The sequence below is a fragment of the Atta colombica genome, unplaced genomic scaffold (assembly GCF_001594045.1).
Source record: "Atta colombica isolate Treedump-2 unplaced genomic scaffold, Acol1.0 scaffold48, whole genome shotgun sequence".
Classification (NCBI taxonomy): domain Eukaryota; kingdom Metazoa; phylum Arthropoda; class Insecta; order Hymenoptera; family Formicidae; genus Atta; species Atta colombica.
In genome coordinates, this window is record NW_017259537.1 from 411,048 (window position 1) to 431,333 (window position 20,286).

A 20,286-nucleotide genomic window follows, 5' to 3' on the forward strand; every position below is an offset into this window, starting at 1 on the left:
GAGAGAGTATAACATCCGTTTTCATTCGATATGTTAGAAAGCCGAAGAATATTAGTTCATGATCTCTCTTCTCATGCTCGAAACGGTCCAACCGAGAGATAACATTCTCCAGAAACTCCGTAGATTGTAAAAGCGTCCGATTGCAAAAGCGGTCGAGGACCAAATTTTAAAGATAAAAACGCCTCTCAATGTCACACCGCGCCGCAGTGATTTCTTGATCCAAGATCACCATCTGTGGCCATTAAATGGTCAACTATAAGTTTCAGCATATTTACTTGATTCACTATCGATTCAAAACATTACAATCTTTCATCCATCATTCATCAAGATTTGCATCAATTTTCTCGATTGAGTTTATTTTCACTTCCAAGCTATCAATCTTCGTATCCAGTGTGATATTTTAGCTATTAGTTTAACCATAGTGCTTTAGAGACCAAAGGTCACTCTAAAACCATAGCGTTTTGGAATGCCTTCATCTGATATCTTAAGCTGAATGAGATTGACTAAGCAGGATGAACAGTCTTTATTTCGCAATTGTGCATTTGGTAAATGATCTTTCATAACATCTATAATTATAATATAGCAGCGGATTATTATCCGTCTTACATCATGTACATTTGAAAGAGCGCTAAAAATCATTTACATTTATAACAACTAGCTTGACTCATAGTTATAAAAAAATATAAATAAGTATAAATAAGTATAAATATAAATATTTAGAAAATTAAGGATACCGCGTCGCTAAGCAATTCCGCAATTTACAGAATACAAGCAATGTAAAGACGCATGCGCAAAAATGCTTAACAAATTTGAAAAATGATCGATTTGAAAAACTTTCTCGAAATTGACGCATCTTGCAGTGAAGATGCGTCACAAAGTAGAACATTCACAAGCTAAATGAATAAAGTTTCCGAAGATCGTGAGAAAGCTCTTGATAAAAATATAAGAAAACATGGTGTATATTCTCGAGAATGTGCAGTGATTCAAAGTAATGTCTGCTCTTCGACCAATCAGAGTTTGGTCTACTAAAAAGCAATATGGCTTCTTCCATGCATACATGTGATACATGCAGCATAATTGTCAAACAGAATTGAAAAATAATTAAATTGAAGAACAAGAAACAAGATATATTAGATATATATTAATTATATTAGTATTGTATATTTAATTGGTAAAAATGCCAACGTATTACATAAAATATTGTCCTAATCACACAAAAAAACAAATCTTACAAAAAAACAAAAAGTATGATATTTTTTTGATTTCCTAAGGATGAAATTATTCATCAGCAATAACTTCAAGCCAGTCAAAGAACGGAACTAAATATAAAAATTGCAGATAAAGTTGATTAATTAAACATTTATTAATTTGCAGTATGTATATATACACTACAGGTAAAGAATTTTTTAAAACGTTCAAAAATATGCCGGTAATATTATGTATTGTATAGTAGCAACAATTCATATACACTAATAACGAACCATTGATGAAATAAAGTGCACGTCATATTGCAAGAATCTTATTAATTTTAAAAAGAATCCTATTAATTTTCCTTTAATCTTATTAATTTTAATATATATAATTCTATTTTTATGAGTACTCTTGTATATGTACATATTAAAATAAAATATATTATAATTATAGCAGTGATATACAGTGTTACATTCAGCACTCCCGACTTTTTTCTTTCATGGAGATCTGGAATTCGTTGAAATAAAGAGATAGCTACGAATAACGAATAAGTTGAGCGTTACAGCAAAGACTAAAAATTTTTTTTCCTACATTAAAAAAAAGCGAAGAATCCAGTATCCTCGTAAATGTCGCTCCGATAAACTAAAAATCGATGCACGTACACGAGCGGCGGGACCAAAAGGACACAAAATCTACCCCTCGGATACTGCGTCTAAAATAATAATAAATATGTCATTAGAAGCGTAAGACCGGCGCCAAAATTTTTTAACGGTCAAGTTGTGAACGATTCTCACGAATCCGTGATCAGAAAATCTAAGAAGCGACAGATGAAGTTTAGAGGTAGGTCTTGGATGGTCTCGTTCCGATGCTGCACGTGCGCTTCCTCGACGTATTGCACGTGCGCTTTTTTTATAAATTTTAAGATCATAAATTAAGAACACCCATACGCTACAGATTCCGGTCAATGTCCCTGACTGATAATTAGAATCCTTGACCAATTAGAAAGCAAGAAATATTGAAACGCAGAAGATTTAAATTTTAGTATACATTTATTAAATTATATAGATTAGTCGGCACTTTCCGAACAACCCAATATATTCTAACACTACCTAATTAACCTAGCCACTAATCAGTGCGCTGTTAATCAGGGTAGATTACTATAAAAACCTCGGACTCAGCACCTTTTTTCCTAATTTCTCTTTGAGGACGGACATAGCAGTCCGAAGTTCTTATTTTTTTAACCGGTCATTTAAAAATTCAGAGTTTAGAAGCAGTGCGGGAGAAATTTCATCGATCCTACTTACTATACTTGGCCGAGATTTAAAGATTTAGAATCAGCTGAAGAAACATCACCTTCGCACATCCTACCGATGAGCATCTTGGTAAGTCAGTATATTTCTATTTTCTGTCCTCTCCCTCCGCTTTTTCTTTCGGTAATTCATTTTATTATTTTATTTGTTTCTTTTTATTACTCATTTATTTTTATTTTATTTTTATTTTTTTCTTTCTTTCTTTCTCCCTTTTGAGTTCCCATGTAAAGGAAAATAAAAACAGTGCAGTCCGTTCACGCTATAATTTCAATCCCTATCGCCTCACGATAATTTCTCATGGACCGGTCGTTCGTATCTGTCTGTTGATACTATCATCGTCTTAGAAAAATCAAGCCAAACTCTCTCAGATTCACTCACTAAAACCTCTTTCCCTTTTTATTCCCTCGCTATTCTCTCCGTAACTTCTTCCTTCTGCCACACGATACTTTCACATACATGCACATAAAAATATATCTAATCAAAATGAAACAAATCAAAGAAATTGTATAACAAAAATATATTGCTAAATATTTCTTTCATTATATTATAAATTTAACCCTCTTTGTTAATTTGAAAAATCTCTCCTTGTATTTATCGTAAGCTCTCTCGCAGTTGCACTTCGCCCTCTCCCCGGTCACTTGGATTAAGTTCCATGACCGAAAGCCAGGGCATGCAGACGTACTAGCACATCTGGCGTTAAAATGCGCCCTCATGGCACACTGATCCAGGCAAAGGATCCAGTTGGATCCTTTTAAATTAAAAGTATGTACGACTCAGCTGAGTTCGCTTAGCAGAGTACGAGTTGAGGTTTCCACTTCGTCCTCCACTTCGACCCCCGGTTCGTTGGGAGTCTCAGAACGAACCGAAGTGCCTCCCAATTTGCGTCGGTCCTTCCCCACAGTTCCCTTCCGGAGTCTGGACACGATCGGTCTAATAATTCGATTCCTGTTGCATTCACTTCTATGCATGCAGAGCTTGAACGTAGCAGTAATCATTTTGATACTGATTGTTTCATAACGAAGTGAACAAAACCAAGAGTAGAGAACGAAATCAAAGAAATGCAACGCTTAAAAAAAGATGCTATTCCAACAAAAATGCTAATATTGGAAAAGAAAAGGAAAGTGCCTGATCACAAAATTAAAGTTATCGACTAATAGTTGCATACGGTGGTCATCCGAAGATAATATCTGCAATAAGTCTAATTGTAGATCATTAGGTTTTAAAATTTACAGATACTTAAGAAATGTCAATAAAATGCCATTACTATGTGAAAATACTTTGCACAATTAGATTGATAAATTTAATGTTTTATCTGCCATTTTAAATGATATTTTAAAAATAATGTTAAATAAAGGAAATGACCTATTAGTAACCGAAAACTTGACCGTGCTAACTTTCGACAAATTATATGTCTGTAATAAATTAGAATTTGAACGCAAGCAGCAAAAAATGTATGGACCTCATAAGATCTGCTAATTCATTATGATCCGATCTATTTAAAAATTGGAGGCAACCCGTGTTTTATAATTTTGATAGTAATGTCTCGAGAACTTTTATTTAGTATCATACAATATTTATATAACATCGATTATGCTATTGCTGTGATATGCGATATGAGTTCAACTAATATAAAAGAATGGAATGAATTACAAATCGAAGCTGATGAAAATTCTATTGACAAAACTAGTGAAAATACCGAGAAAAAATGTTTTTTTGTGCTTCCTTCAAACGACACTCTAAAAATATTTTTTTATGCAAATGTGTCTCATTTGATAAAACTCGCAAAAAATAATTTTGTAGGCTACGGATTTAACATAAATGGAATTTCTATTGATAAAACGTGTCTTAAAAGAATTATTAGTATAAGGATATATTAATATAAGAATTATAGTGTTAAATTATAATATATTATAATGAAAAAAGAGATATGAAAATATCGCATAAACTAAACAGAATGCATATTAATGTTAAAGGGACAGCGGCAAAATATAAAATTGGCTGCACAAATATTTTCAAATCTAAATGCAATAGCAATAGGATGATGTGAGTTTTTGTCTTGTTTTTGTCTACATATTAGACCAACACACCTCTAATGTGAAAATTGAAATTAGTTAACAATTGGTGTGATATTTTTAATAGTAAATTGAAATATGGAAAATGTGATGAATCATATGGCATTAACCTAGAAAAGCAAAATAAAATTATCGACAATATGGATAAATTTATAAAAGAAATGGATATAAAAGAAATGGATTGGCTATAAAACAAGCATAATGTAAGAAAGGAATTATATTATGCAATAAATCATTGCAAGAAATGTTTGTTTATATACAATAGAAATATTCTTCTGAAGAATTTGGAATAAAATATATACTAACGAAAAGACTGAACCAGGATATCTTAGAAAATTTTGTTTCATATATTAAATCAATGGGGAATCCTTATGATCACTCAGTAGAAACAGAAGTTAAAACGGTATATTTTGGGGAAACACTCAAAACATGTACTTTTTCAATACAGAAATGCAGAAGGGGATACTACTTCTGAAATGCTTGATATGGAAGATGTACATAATTTTGTATGAAATCCGACTTAAACGGCGGCGTAATGCAAGCTGGCGAACTGACATACAATCATACTAACGAGACGCAACGACTTCGCGAGAGGACGGCAAGATTTACGCGAACTGAATACAATAATCTATGTGATTCGAGCAAACGGCAAGCGACAATTAAAAGATTAATTACTCACGATAGCTCCCTGTACGAGTCTCAACCTCTCAGCTCGAATTCGGCACGTACTATTTGCTCGAGATCACGACTTCGGGAATCGGCAACTTTATAAAATTTCTGCGCTTGTCTCACCGGCGATTCCTCCTTCTCATCCTTTCAATAGCTCCTTTCTTTATCTCCGCTCGGCTCGTTTCAATATTCAGTAGCTCGTAGTAGACTCTGCATCTTCTTCTCACAACCTTCATAACGCAAATGATTTCGGCAGGCCCGATGATGCCAAATATGCCCCGCACTCGCGCATGCGCGCAGTCTAAAGCGCCAGTAGTAATCTAATTCGTTCGTGAATCTGGCGTCGTTAGTTGCCCCAAAGAAAAATAGAACTATAAATATATAAAAATTAGACATACTTCTTAGCATGCAGTAATATTAATTATGTGGATAAATTATGACGAGAAATAGATTAGACGGTGAAATAATTTTACACGTAAAACACATTTCTTCTAGGTAAAAAAATAAATAATTTATTTGGCAGGAAACTATAATTTTGGTATAACTACCAAAATTCTTTGCAAGGGTAACGGAAACCTGTCAAAAATCTTACCAGTATTCATCAAACATAATTTTTATACAAAAAATAAAATTTATGTAAAATATAATTATATTTTATTTATAACAAAAATAAAATATATATATATATATATGTATAAAACAAAACTAATATATATAATCTATGTTATTAATCGGAAATCTATATAAAATAAAATCAATATTATTAATTATTTATTAATAAATTAAAACTGTCTCGATAACTAATATAATTAAATAAGTTTTATTCTTTTAATTTAGAAATAAAAAAAAAAATTTAACGGACTAGGATTGCTTCATGTTGAATCTAGAAATAAAAACTTTGATAAATAATTAATAAAATAATTATTTATTAAACAGAAGTCTTATAGAACGCATTAATACATATATATTAATGATTATCAGTGTCATTTCGACGCGTTATAAGTTCGCAGAATTATGCAATTCTAAATGCTGCGAATCAATCTCAAAATTTACACAATTAATATTATCTGCTTGAAAGGATGATCTTGTTACGCAAATGGCCGAAAGTGTATGTCATTTCCCAATTTATTTCTTTTTTATTTTTTACATTTACTACAAAGGAAAATATTCGCTCTGCTTCGATATTTGAATGTGGGAGAGAAAGAATTGCTTCTACTAATTTTTCTAAATTTCGAAAAGATTTATTATAATTATTATTTTCGCATCCTAATATTTTAGTCTACATTTCCTCAATGCTAAACTTTTTTTTCTTCTGTAAAACTATGTGATAAAATTCGTCATTCGTAAGCTAATGCGTAAGCTATTGCGTTATATCAATATTATCTATGCGCGAAGCAATGATAACTAAGATTTTCGAAAGTGGCTCTAGCCTTAGAAGAAAAATAGGATATAAGCGCCGATTCTAATCCACAGATACTGCAAAATGGTTCTAGTATCGCGCGGGTGGCGAAGTTACAGGTGCTAGGTTTGAGGGAGGGGGAAAGTACGTCATCAGGGGTCATGTTAGAGGGGAAGAGGAGTTTGTTCCTTCTTTCTTTTATCCGTTGTTCTCTTTTCTTTTCTTCTTTTGCACACGATTTTATTAAATAGATATGGTATTTACGATTTTTAATGATATGACTTAAAAATTAATTATGATAATATTTTTATGAATTTTTAATAATATAACCTAGTAACACAAATTATAATAATATTCTTTTTTATCAATGTACAAATGACCAAGCGCGCTTTTTTATTGACTAATTCAATACTACTAATTCAATATTACGAAAATACGAAAAAAGAAGTGGCAAAGATACTAAAGCTAAAATAATTTTAGAAGAAAAGAATATATATTTTAACATACAATTATTTATCATGTAATACACAATATAATCTAAACCATAGACTATTAGTTTACATTCTATAGAATTTTTATCATAAATTTTGTACATAATGTTTGCAGCATCACTTTTATTATTAGGTGTACAACTTTGTTCCGCCGTTTTTTTTCCGAAATTCGAGGCTTTATTGTAAAAAACTGGTTATACATTTATGATTCAAAGTATTGTCCATCGCTGGCCACTACTTTCTTCCATCTTTCGGGTAGCGTACGAATCCCGCGTCGAAAAACCTAGTCATCTTTTGAGGCTATCCACGAATCGATCCAATTTTTTACTTCTTCATAAGACCGGAAGTGCTGGTCAGCCAGGCCGTGTGCCATTGATCGAAACAAGTGATAGTCAGAAGGAGCAACGTCTGGAGAATATGGCGGGTGGGGTAGGATTTCCCATTTCAACGTTTCCAGTATGTCTTGACCACTTTCGCAACATGGGGTCGAGCATTGTCATGCTGCAAAATCTTTACTCACTTTATCGTGTCTCTCGTTGTATTGCGGCCATTTGTCTTTCAATGCTCGGCTCAAACGCATCAATTGCGTTCGATACCGATCGCCTGTGATTGTTTCAGTCGGTTTTAACAGTTCATAATACATTACGCCGAGCTGGTCCCACCAAATACAGAGCATGGAGTCGTGAATATTCGGTTTGGCCGTCGACGTGGAAGCATGGCCGGGAACTCCCCATGATTTTCTGCACTTGGGATTATCGTAATGAATCCATTTTTCGTTCCCAATCACAATGCGATGCAGAAATCCCTTCCGTCTTTGCCTTTCAAGCAGCTGTTCACAAGCAAACGCCGTTTAACATCTCTCGGCAATTCGTACGGCACCCAATTTCCTTGCTTCTGAATCATTCCCATGGCTTTGAGGCGTTTTGAAATGGCTTGTTGAGTCACCCAATGATCGTGCCAATTCTTCTTGATTTTGACACGAATCTTGCTCAAGTAATACCTCCAATTCTGCATCTTCGAAAACCTTCTCTTTTCCACCGCTATGCCGGTCTTCGACGTCAAAATCACCGTTCTTGAAGCGTTGAAACCACTCACGACACGTTCTTTCACTAATAGCGGTCTCACCATAAATATTTGAGAGCATTCGATGAGCCTCAGTCGCAGATTTCTTCATATTGAAGCAAAAAATTAAAACCTCCCGCAAATGACGAGAATTTGGCTCGTAAACTAACATTTTCAATTGAGAATAACTTTATGATGCAGACACAAATCGACTGATGTTTCTATGGGATTATGTTGACAGATGCTCAAGTTTATTGTATGACGTCTATGATCTATTTATTTCGATCACCACTTACCGCTAAAGCCATCTATAGGAAAACGGCGGAAGCAAAGTTGTACACCTAATAGTAATACAATTTTGTCTTAAAAATGACACAAAATATTCGAATTTCTTACTAACATCGTGCGTATATTGATTCAGTTCATAGAATACATGTTCAACACATTGCTCAAGCTCAAATAAGAAAAGTATAATTGTTGGTTTCATGTACAAACATGTGCTATTTAATGTCAATTTCACGTTATTCGTATCATATATTTTAACAAGTTCCAAATTTAGATCTTGAATTGGTGATAATGATGATGGGACTATTGACTGCATTAATGGCTCGATATCTGCACACTTCTCGATGAACATCTTCTATGTAGCATAAAGTATGCATACATACGATTACCTCGATTATCACCAATCGCAATTTGCACATGAGATATAGATCCTACAATGATCCCAATGTCCAGAAATTTATACATTGTCAATGTCAATGCATATTTCTTCATCAAGATACGAGGCATGTTTCAAAGATATACTAGACGATGTTTTAGGAAATGCACTTTGAAAAAAAAGAAACATGTGAATAAATCTCACAAAAATACATAACGTATAATATGTATAAGCAAAATATTTTAAAATTAAATGAACTTAAAACTAAATGAACTGTCTCTTGCACACCCTGTTGAATTGGAACGTAATAGTTCATGGCTTGAGATATTTTATTTTCTCGAAGAATAATTATAATTAGCAATAGCTGTCTGAACTCTGTTGAAACTCTCTGAACGACTAATGAGGTAACATTGCCCGGAGCTCTTCTTTTAAACAGTATTCTCTTCCACATTTTTTTACATACTTTAAAATGGAGGAGATTTTTTTTTATATACATTATACCTTGAAGAACAGTTACGACGTGGTCGAAGCACACTAAATTGACACACATCATAAGAATGCACTCTAATGAATGATATCGAATCTCTTTTATCTAAGGATATCGGCGCCAACAACAATAAAGTCTGTCTGTTCCCATTATCTTTTTTCAAAAATGAGTTTTAAGCAATGTATCCAATCTAAAATTTTATCTTGAAAAATATGCAAGTTAATTTTTAATGTAACTCATTAAACCTAATGCTATATGTACTAAGAATGCATTTTAATGATATCTTTTTTTACCTAAGAGATCGACGCCAACAACAATAAAGTATCTGTCATGTAATGAAAATAATGTACCATTAATATCTCATTTCCATCTAGTCTTTTGTCAAAAATGTGGAATTTACATATCTTAGTTACGATGTAGAAGTCATTAGATCATATTATAAATCACTTAGAGGGATACAAAAGTAAAAAATTCGATAATGGAAAAAAATGTTTATAAAAATGCAACTTCTACCCTAAGAAGCATATAAAAATGGAGAGATCTGTATATACGCTGTCAGTAGTGAAACTGAAAAATTTAAGGGAATACATACGCGAATCTTCAATTTTTACAAAATTTTTATAAAATTTTTTTCTTCGAGTTTTATTCAAGATGGAATACGAAGATGTAGTAGAAGTAGAAGCAGAAGCTCAAGAAGAATTAGAAATTGATTTAGAAGATTTAGAAAATGAATTTATAATTGATGAAGAAGAATCAGAATCAGATTATAGTATCGCAGATTCATGTTATAAAAGCAACAGTAACAATCATACTGAAGTAACAAGTTGTTCGATAACGCAAGCTGAAATCAATACTTTTTGAAACAAATAGGATGTGCGTCACATATTTTTATTATTTATATACTGTAAACCATTCTTCAGATCGTGACAAATTTTGTTCATCGTGCATCATAAGAATGCATGATTTATTTTTATGTCTTCACGCTGTTCGCGTGAAATATACATCGCGAATATTGATTAATATACATATTGACGATATGTATTGTAAGAAATCTGCTGTATCAAATATTAGGTGTGGGAAAAAGTTCGTGGCGTTTTTTTAATGCCATCTAACGGAAAAACGCCACGAACTTTTTTCCACACCTAATATTACCATGCTCTATTTGCACAATGTGAAAGACATTTAACGCAACTGTGCAAAAATTATATTTTTTAGTGACTATGTGAAAATTATATTTTAGTGACTGTGAAAAACAGTATATATTTTAATATGGATCAAACGGAGCGTCATCTCATAGCGCAAGCTGCTCACTTAAATACGCGAGAAGAGTTTCTTGCGTGGGAATAGCAATAATTTCATCGAATCGCTGGAGAAACAGAATTGTGCTAAACGTCCGCAATTATCGATTGATGTTAAACAATCGATCGTATCGCAAGACTCGAAAATTTACTGTAAAAGATACTGTGCGCGAACGTTTGTTGCAAGTAGGTGCCGGGTATAGCGCGGGACTTTGATAGCGCGAGATTGATATAGCGTTCAAAAGTTATATATTGACCGGTGCCGTAATAAACTCTGGACTCGAACTTCGCCAATTCCTCGAAGACGCGAGAGAGATAGTATTGGAATCTGTGCAAAGTGTTATTCAGAAACATGATAATATTAAAATAAACACAGTATTTAATGGTGAATTTGTATCGGGTGATAAACGTGCGAATAAAAGTGAACACAAGAAATTATGAACTCTTCCGTTCGTCCGATTTGCAAGAATACGCGTCGCGCGTGGTTGAACCTATTCTGACATCGCTGGAGGAATTGCAGGAATGCAATAACGGGTAGACGCTGTCGCCTGAATTTAACTGTAAACAAACATTCATTGCACGAGGAATGTCATATCGAACTCCCGCGAGAAATTAAAATGAAAAAAGCAGTGGTGAACGTGCAATCTATGGACAATGCATGTTTTGCCTGATCAGTGATTGCCGCTTTACACCCAGCTAAAAAGCATACGGAGCGAGAGTCATCATATCCGCATTATTCTACAGTGCTAAATCTTACAGGTATCCAGTTTTCAATGATGAATTAAATTAAAAGATTTGAAAGTCTCAACGATATCTTCATCAATGTTTATCTCAAAGAAGAGCAAAAAGAAATTCTTCCATTATGGCTCACCGATCGAAAAAGGAGCAAACATGTCAATCTCTTGTATGTACAGGATCCATGCAATGATATATAATATAGGACATTTTGCATGGATAAAGGATCTGTTCCATTTCGTGAGCTCAAATCAATAAATATAGACACAAGAAATACTTTTGCTATGTGTATATATTTAATTGAAAATTATGAAAATATTTTTTGTAACCTCTTTGTGACAATGAAAAAAATTATATTTTTTTTTCAGATGCCTGCACTATTTTGGATTTAGCGCTATTTGGATCAAAGCTGGATATCAATAAATATACTAGGTGGGTTCTAACTCTTGGGGTTAGAGGGGAGGTGCGGGGTTCGGGGGGGAGGATACTAGTAGGCGAGGAGAGGAAGGCGTGGGGAGTACTCATAGGCGCAAGGAAGGGAAGGAAAGCGGGGGGAAGTCTCAGCGCTATCGGTGTTTACGATATATAATGATATATGCCGCCATGTTGTGACGTCAGGTATCATTGGGGACCGCCGCCGCCGCCACCGCCGCCGCCGCGACATCATGCGATCTCACAGAGAATTACCACATATACTTACTACAATATTTCTCTTCTTCTTATGTTTCGTCATCTGTCCCGTCACATCGCTCCCGTTATATCTTCCTCTTGCGCGCAAAAATATTTTTATTAAATTTTATTTAATAATTTAAATAGAGAATGCTTAATACGAAAACAACTCGTTTATGTAGTGAAGTATGTTACGAAAAGAAAAGATATATTTATTTTAAGAAAAAAAAACAGTATATTTATATGAATCTAAATTACATTAAAATATTTAATTAAAAAATAAATAAATAAATAAATAAATAAAAATAAAAAAAAAATATATATATATGAAGCACCATTGTTTCTGTAAAATAAAAAGCATTACATTATTATATATATAGAACAATATATATATAAGAAGAAAAATTCATATAATTTAAATTTATGATACTTACAATTCCAATCTTCAGGCTCTGGATCGGACTCATACAGCCGAAGAATAATTCCACCAAAATCCAAAAAAAAAGTCCGCTTCTTCCCAAATATCGATACGCTCCTCTAACTTCTGTTGTCTCTCAGCTCGTATCATATGCCAATTGGCAATATTCACAAATCCTAATATTTTTATGTAATAATGAGGTACACTCTAAAAAAAAAGTATTATAAAAAGTGAATTATTAAAAGGAAATAAATCTATTTATTGTATTAGGTGTACAACTTTGCTTCCGCTGTTTTCCTATAGATGGCTTTAGTGGTAAGTGGTAGTCGAAATAAATAGATCATAGACGTCATACAATAAACTTGGGCATTTGTCAACATAACCCCATAGAAACATTAGTCGATTTGTGTCTGCACCATAAAGTTATTCTCGATTGAAAATGTCAGTTTACGAGCCAAATTCTCGTCATTTGCGGGAGGTTTTAATTTTTTGCTTCAATATGAAGAATTCTGCGGCTGAGGCTCATCGAATGCTCTCAAATACTTATGATTCTTTATAATGTAGCCCGTGATTATTTGCGGCCCATCGAATTGCTGAAAGTTCACACTGCATGTTTATTATTTTCACACCTGTAATTTCTTTTTTCTTACGCGGAAAGGTACATACATATGTATGTACGTACGTATATACATATACGTTCATACATGCGTATATACGTACATACATAAATGATTTGTGATACGGCAAAAAAAACAAGCATTGACTGTTGTTTATCTAAACGGAATATGACGCGTCGAGGTATAGGATGAATGGATATATCCATGTATGGGATGGATGGGAAATAAAGAAAGTACATATATAGTGATGTGAAAAAATTTTTTATTCACATGTTATTACATCGTTTCTTTTTTTTTGTATTAAAAACTAAAGCTAATAACTCGCAATCGATGAACTGATGTTTGTTAAAGACAAGTTTGTTGCTATCACGTATTGTGTCTTCGGATGTAATGTTGGAGAATCGCGTATACTTAACATCGACCGTATCGATGAGTCGATCTAATCATTCAAATGTTACATCGATACATCAAATGCAAACATATCAAATACATCGTAGCGTCGTTTCGGTTGTGGACGAAGAATCGAGACGTACAAGCATAGCATCGTTCAGCATGTAAATGCTGACGATTAGCGGTCCAACACTTATAAAACACTTATAATTGTCCTTGTGTTCGTTTCGCAGCATCTTGTAAATATTCCATCGCTGCTCATAAATAAAAGCTTTTCCACGTTTCGAAAGAAAGCGATAGTTCATGATGATCTCCCAGGGCGATCTCCACGTAACTCGGTGAATCAAATCTTTGATTCCAAAAATTTGTAGCCTGTAATTATTGAACGTTAGAACTTGAAACTTACATATTACTGCAGTCCTTCTTCGTTTCATACAATGTGTTGCTGTCTTTAGCGAAATACATTTTCAACCGTTCGTACAAGTAGATATCGGACTGACTTACATCCACGTAAATTGTGACGTATATGGTAAAACTTCTAGAATCGAAGAGGGGGTTGCCTCTCCCCTCTTTCCAAGAATTGCGAACGTGTCGCGACACATTTTATTGCGTTTTTTCTACGTACTTTCTTTGTTTGCGAGTTATTCTTCTTTCGCGTTTATCAATTATTTATACTTTATGATTTATATTTCGATGGCATTGATGACATTGATGATGAGCACGGCGACTTTGATGCTTTTTCTTCAAGGCGTTCCCAATATCTCGCTTTTTTCTTCGATGGCGGTGGACTTGGCGACAAGGGACCTCTTTTGCTTGATTGATTTTCGGCGTATACTATACTTCTTTTATTCCATATCTTAACGTTCGTAATTGAAGCTTACGATTGAATGAAAAAAGTCTTATAAACTACCTATATACATTACTATGTACTGTCAGATCGGACATATCACGACGCGTTTAACAGAAGCATAGATGTTTTCGGTACATACATACATATATACATACATACATACATACATACATACATACATACATACATACATACATACATACATACATACATACATACATACATACATACATACATACATACATACATACATACATATATATTTATACGTTCATACATATACGTTATACATACATACATATATACATATTTATACATACGTTCATACATATAAGTACATGTATTGCAAAGGAAGGGAAAAAAGAAATACGTACTAAATACGTTAACGTATTTTTTATTAAAAAAAAATTCTTTTGCAATCGTCAGTTATATATTTTCAATACATTTTGTAACGCGCAATTCTTCATGTTGTCCACATCGCACAGTATTAGCAACAGATTAGTTAAAGATTTCATGTCTTCGTAAATTGCGTTTAAAGTCTTGATGTACATGTGTTCTCGCTCATCGTCTAAAGTTCCACAGCCACGTTTGTTTCCCTTAAGGGATACGATAGCATGTTCAAATATAGCTGTTGTGATCAGGCGTTTTGCCTCATTGCACGGAACCATCTCATCCTTCCATCGCAATCCATGATAAGCACTCAATCAGGAAGCAAAAACAAAACTTGTCGGATCTTGTCAAAAATATCCATGGGATAAAAATGTAATGTGTGAGAACAGTCCCCTATTTCAGCATCGCCACTTTCTTCACGATAAATTTCTTGTTAACGGAATCCTTGCAGATCCATGAACGTTGAGACAAGTAGTCGAGAAGACTGCGATCGATTGCGATCGATTGCGACGTATTATAGATTTTATACGTCGGAGGTGCATTTAGGTAATTTTGTGCACAACGTTGATCAATGGATTATACTGAGCGATCGATATACCCACGCGTATATGATGAGATAATAGGCTGTTGTATTTGTATTACACATTCTCCTTACATTCAAAGTCTAATCGCACGTCCACAGTGCTCTTGACCGATTCGTTCTGTTGAGAGCAATCCATGATCACGAACGGACCATTGCGTAAAAAAGTTGTAAAGGTGAGGCTCGGCTCGAGATATTCGTATCCGTAGTAGCCCTTGCAGAAACGCGCGTACAAGTCGTACAGAATCGCACATCTATTTTTATCAAAATCCAGATTCAAGTCATTGTCAATACGGATAACATTTCCGAATTCAGGTAGAGTTTCACATTGGTTAAATTGCAATCGTCGAATCGATTATATCCTTGGACATGACATTTTTTCGACCTGTTTACATAGCGAAAATAATATAGCGTGGCTTCTCGAGCTGAGTGGCCATCTTGATGGCTCACGAATGCTTGGTTGTGCTTTGCAAGAATGGAAATTCGTACAGATCTCATGGGCAAAAAACATGTTCAGATATCGTTCGCTCTCCAAAGAGTGCAACATCGACAGCTTATTTATCTCAATAACACGTGCGGCTGTACATTATATAATAATTCGAGCGTTGGCTCTGTCTCGCCGGATCTCCCGTCAGACGTTATTGTCGTTGCGCGCTGGTATTAAAATCAACTCATGACGAGCATTGATCATCACGCGTTGTAATCTTCGCAAAATTCCAGCAATACGTAGAGCGATACACAGAAATTAAAGTATCCGGCCGCAGTAGTCTGCGCATCCCAACCGACATTCCGCAGAGTCACGCTTCTGTCAGATGACATTGTTACATAATTTTTGAGCGTACTAGTTATGTTACGTTTCTGTTACGATCAATCTCCACCGTTGAGTTCATATCGAATCTCATTGAATATAAACGCGACGCAATTATTTCCCAATGCCACGTGAGCACCCTGAACCACTTTGTTCTTCGTCAGTTTTCCCTCGACATGTACAAGGTATGTAAATAACCGGAATTTATCAATAGATGGCCATAGCTGTCAATGTAGTTGCCGTCAGACGGCACCATTGACGCCATTTCCTTGTTCTGACATCTGACAAAGATTTTCACTCACAACAATACAAGTTTCATACAACAGTATAGTTTGTAATAGCGTTGAACATGTCGAATTTTGTACCTGGGAACTACGATTTGCAGACAGCATTGATTTTCTGTTACCATTTGAAGAAAACTGCTGCAAAATCGCAACGAATGCTTGTCGCTGGTAAATCACAGAGCTTTGAGTGGTTTAAAAAATTCAAAAGTGGCGATTTTGACGTGAGAAATGAAGAACGTGGAAAATCACCAAAAAAGTTTGAAGACAGCGAATTGCAAGCATTGTTAGATGAGGATGACGCTCAAATTCAACAACAATTCGCGGATCAATTGAATGTGACACGAGAAGCCGTCTCCATACGTTTGAAATCCATGGGAAAGATCCAGAAGATGGGAAAATAGGTTTCACATGAACTGAATGAAAGACAGTAGGAAAACTGAAAAATCACTTGCGAAATGCTGCTCGCCAGGTATAAAAAAAAATTATTTCTCCATCAAATTGTGACTGGTGATGAAAAGTGGATATATTTTGAGAATCCTAAGCATAAAAGATCATGAGTAACTCCAGGAGGCGAATCATCGACATCGACTGCAAGGTCAAATCGTTATGGACGGAAGACAATGCTCTGTGTTTGGTGGGATCAGAAAGATGTGATCTATTGAGCTGTTAAAACCTGGCGAAACCGTTAATACTGAACGCTACCAACAAATGATCAATTTGTCATCAGTTTTGTGTCAAAAACGACCGGAATATCAAAAAAGGTAGCACAAAGTGATTTTGCTTCATGATAATGCACCATCACACACAGCAAAACTGAGGAAACGATTAAGGCATTTGGTTGGGAAATACTTTCGCATGCGGCTTACTCACCAGACTTGGCTCCGTCTGATTACCACTTATTTGCATCGATGGGACACACTTGCTCAGCAGTGCTTCACTTCTTACGAAGATGTACTAAAATGGCTAGATGACTGGTTTGACTCAAAAGAGCAACAATTTTTTTGGCGTGGCATCCACAAATTGTCAAACAGGTGGAAAAAATGTATAGCTACCGATGGGCAATACTTCGAATAAAATATTTTTTATCATTTTATAGAAAATACATTTTATAGAAATACATACATTGCATTAAAATGCAATAAACGTGTATTTTCTATAAAAATTCCGGTTTCATATTTACATACCTGGTAAGGTTGTTATTAATTAAACTTGGGGACTATCGGAGAGTGAAAAATAAGCCTTGGAGGAATCAAAAGTGCGAAGAAGCAATTAAGGATAGACAATTGGCTTTTGATAATTTCAAAGTCTCCCCTTCTAGAAAGAGTTTATATTTATATCGACAATCTTCCCTGAAAGCTAAGAAAATTATTGCCAAAAGCAAAAGAGGAAATTTCAGGAATTTTGTTAATAAAGTGGATAATTTTTGAAAGAATTTTTGGGAAATGATTCATATTTTTAAGAATTGTGCATTTAATAATCCGGTTGCTCCTAATCGATGATCAATCGATTGAAGAAAAAGTATTTCCTATAATAAACAATTTAATTCCGCCCTGGTGTATTAATAGTTTTGATTTTCCAATGGATTTTCAGTTTTCGGAGAGATTATTTGTGAAATTCAATATTAATGAAATATATTTGTTAATTTCTTTACTGAAAATAAATAGTGCTGTTAGCCTTGATTAATTAATATCTTAATCATTTCACAACTACCACATACGTGGAAGTTTTATTACTTTCTTTTAATCAAATGATTATTGACAATGAAATTTTTTTTAATTTTGGAAGGAATATGATACGATGTTGATTCCAAAAAATAATAACAAAGGCTGATATCATTATCTTGTTTGGTTAAAATTTTTGAGAAATTGATTTGAGACGGTTGGAAAGATTTATTGAATTAGAAAATATTTTATCAGATAATCAATTTGATTTTTGTAAGGAGCAATCTTGTGATCATTGTTTAGCCCATGTCAATTTAGAAGCATATAAAACATTTGGTTTTCTCAGGGTCAGTTATTGGGTGCACTATTTCTGGATATTAAGGGTGTATATGATAATGTTATTTTGAATATTCTTTATATTCTTTATATGAATTAAATAAGTTGAACATTCCGATATCATATAAGAGTCTTTTTAGATTCTTTTTGTATGGTAGATCGGTAAAATTTTACAATAATATTATTATTTTGTTTGGCGTTAGAACTATTCAGAAGGAATTGCCTCAAGGGTCTACATTGAGTCCATTGTTGTTTAATTTTTACATTACGAAGATTGTCTTTCAAATATCACACAATTGTTCTGTGATACAGTTTGCAGACGATATAGCTGTGTTATCAAAAGGAAGGAATTCTAATTTAATGAACAATTAAAAATGAACAACTAAAAATAAATTTTCATTCTTTGTTTGAATGGTTAGAATCCATCAATCTTTCACTTGAAATCAGTAAAACTCAATATTATAATATATATTATTTTTCATAGAACTAGAAAATTTTATTCCTGAATCGATTGATTTGTATAATTCGGTGATATCTTTAGTAGATCAGTTAAATATCTAGGTTATGCATTCTGATAATTATGGATTGAGATGGAAGGATATTATTTTTTTTAAAAATAAATCTTTACAATTTATAAATATATTAAAATGAATATCGGGATTCACGTGGGATTCATCAGTGCTCAAATGTCATTGAAATTTATCAATGCAATCAAATTGGCACAATTTGAGTGAGGGGGGCCTTTTGTTACATTAATGCGGCCAATTCATATATTGATATAATTAATAACTTGTTATGTGCTGCATATAAAAGCATTGGGATTAGAATGCTAGAGCTGCAGCTAACAGAATGTGTTGGAAATTTTCTGATCAAAGATCATTTAACAATGTAATTAATAAATTATCTGAAAGCTTTTTATTTAAATGCATCCAATTTAAACATGATACAATTTTAAATAAATTAAAATATTTTTCTCAATCGATCGCAGTTGAAAGGATATCTAATAGAAATATATCATTTATTCTTTTGAAGTGGAATGAAATCAAACACTTTAAGGAATCGTTATATGTTTGGGATATTCATCTTTCGCTTATTGCTGCTATTCGCTTGTGAATTTTAATTCACTTAATCCAAACACAGGAAGATATAATATTTCGAATTAGATACGGAAATAGATTTAATTTCATTTTGTAAATTGAAAATTTATAGAAATGATTTTGGTAAGGCAATTAGATTAATAACGGGATATTCTTTTACAAATGCCTTTTTACATAAAATAGGCTGTAAGGAAAGACCAGATTGTAAATATAGATTTGAATTTTAGGATCTGAATCATATTTTTTGGGCTTGTTTTCGGAGTTCTAAATTTAGAAATGATTTGATTCAATCACTTATTGAGGTTGGAATTTTTTCTCTGTTATCGGTGGCTCATATTGTTTTTTTGTCAAATTAAAGTTATCAATTTTTTATTATTTTCGTGAATAAAAACAATTTAAATATTTGAAATTTAATTTTACTTGTTTTGATACACGCACCTATGATATGCTCTAATGCAGTTGGTCTACACACCGATTGAGGCGACACCTAGAGTCTCCGTCTTAAATACAAAGATACATTTGAAGATTGCTAGGATTATGTTGGCAATCATTACACTGAGCAGTAAGCATTTTCTGTCCCCGAGGAGACTCTTATGCTAAGGATTATTAGATCCTTTCTACGCATGGTATTATAATACAATCATAGTCATCAAGTCGGAAATCCATACAGGGGAACTAGGTGTACAACTTTGCTTCCGCCGTTTTTTTTCCCGAAATTCGAGGCTTTATTGTAAAAAACTGGTTATACATTTATGATTCAAGTATTGTCCATCACTGGCCACTACTTTCTCTCATCTTTCGGGTAGCGTAT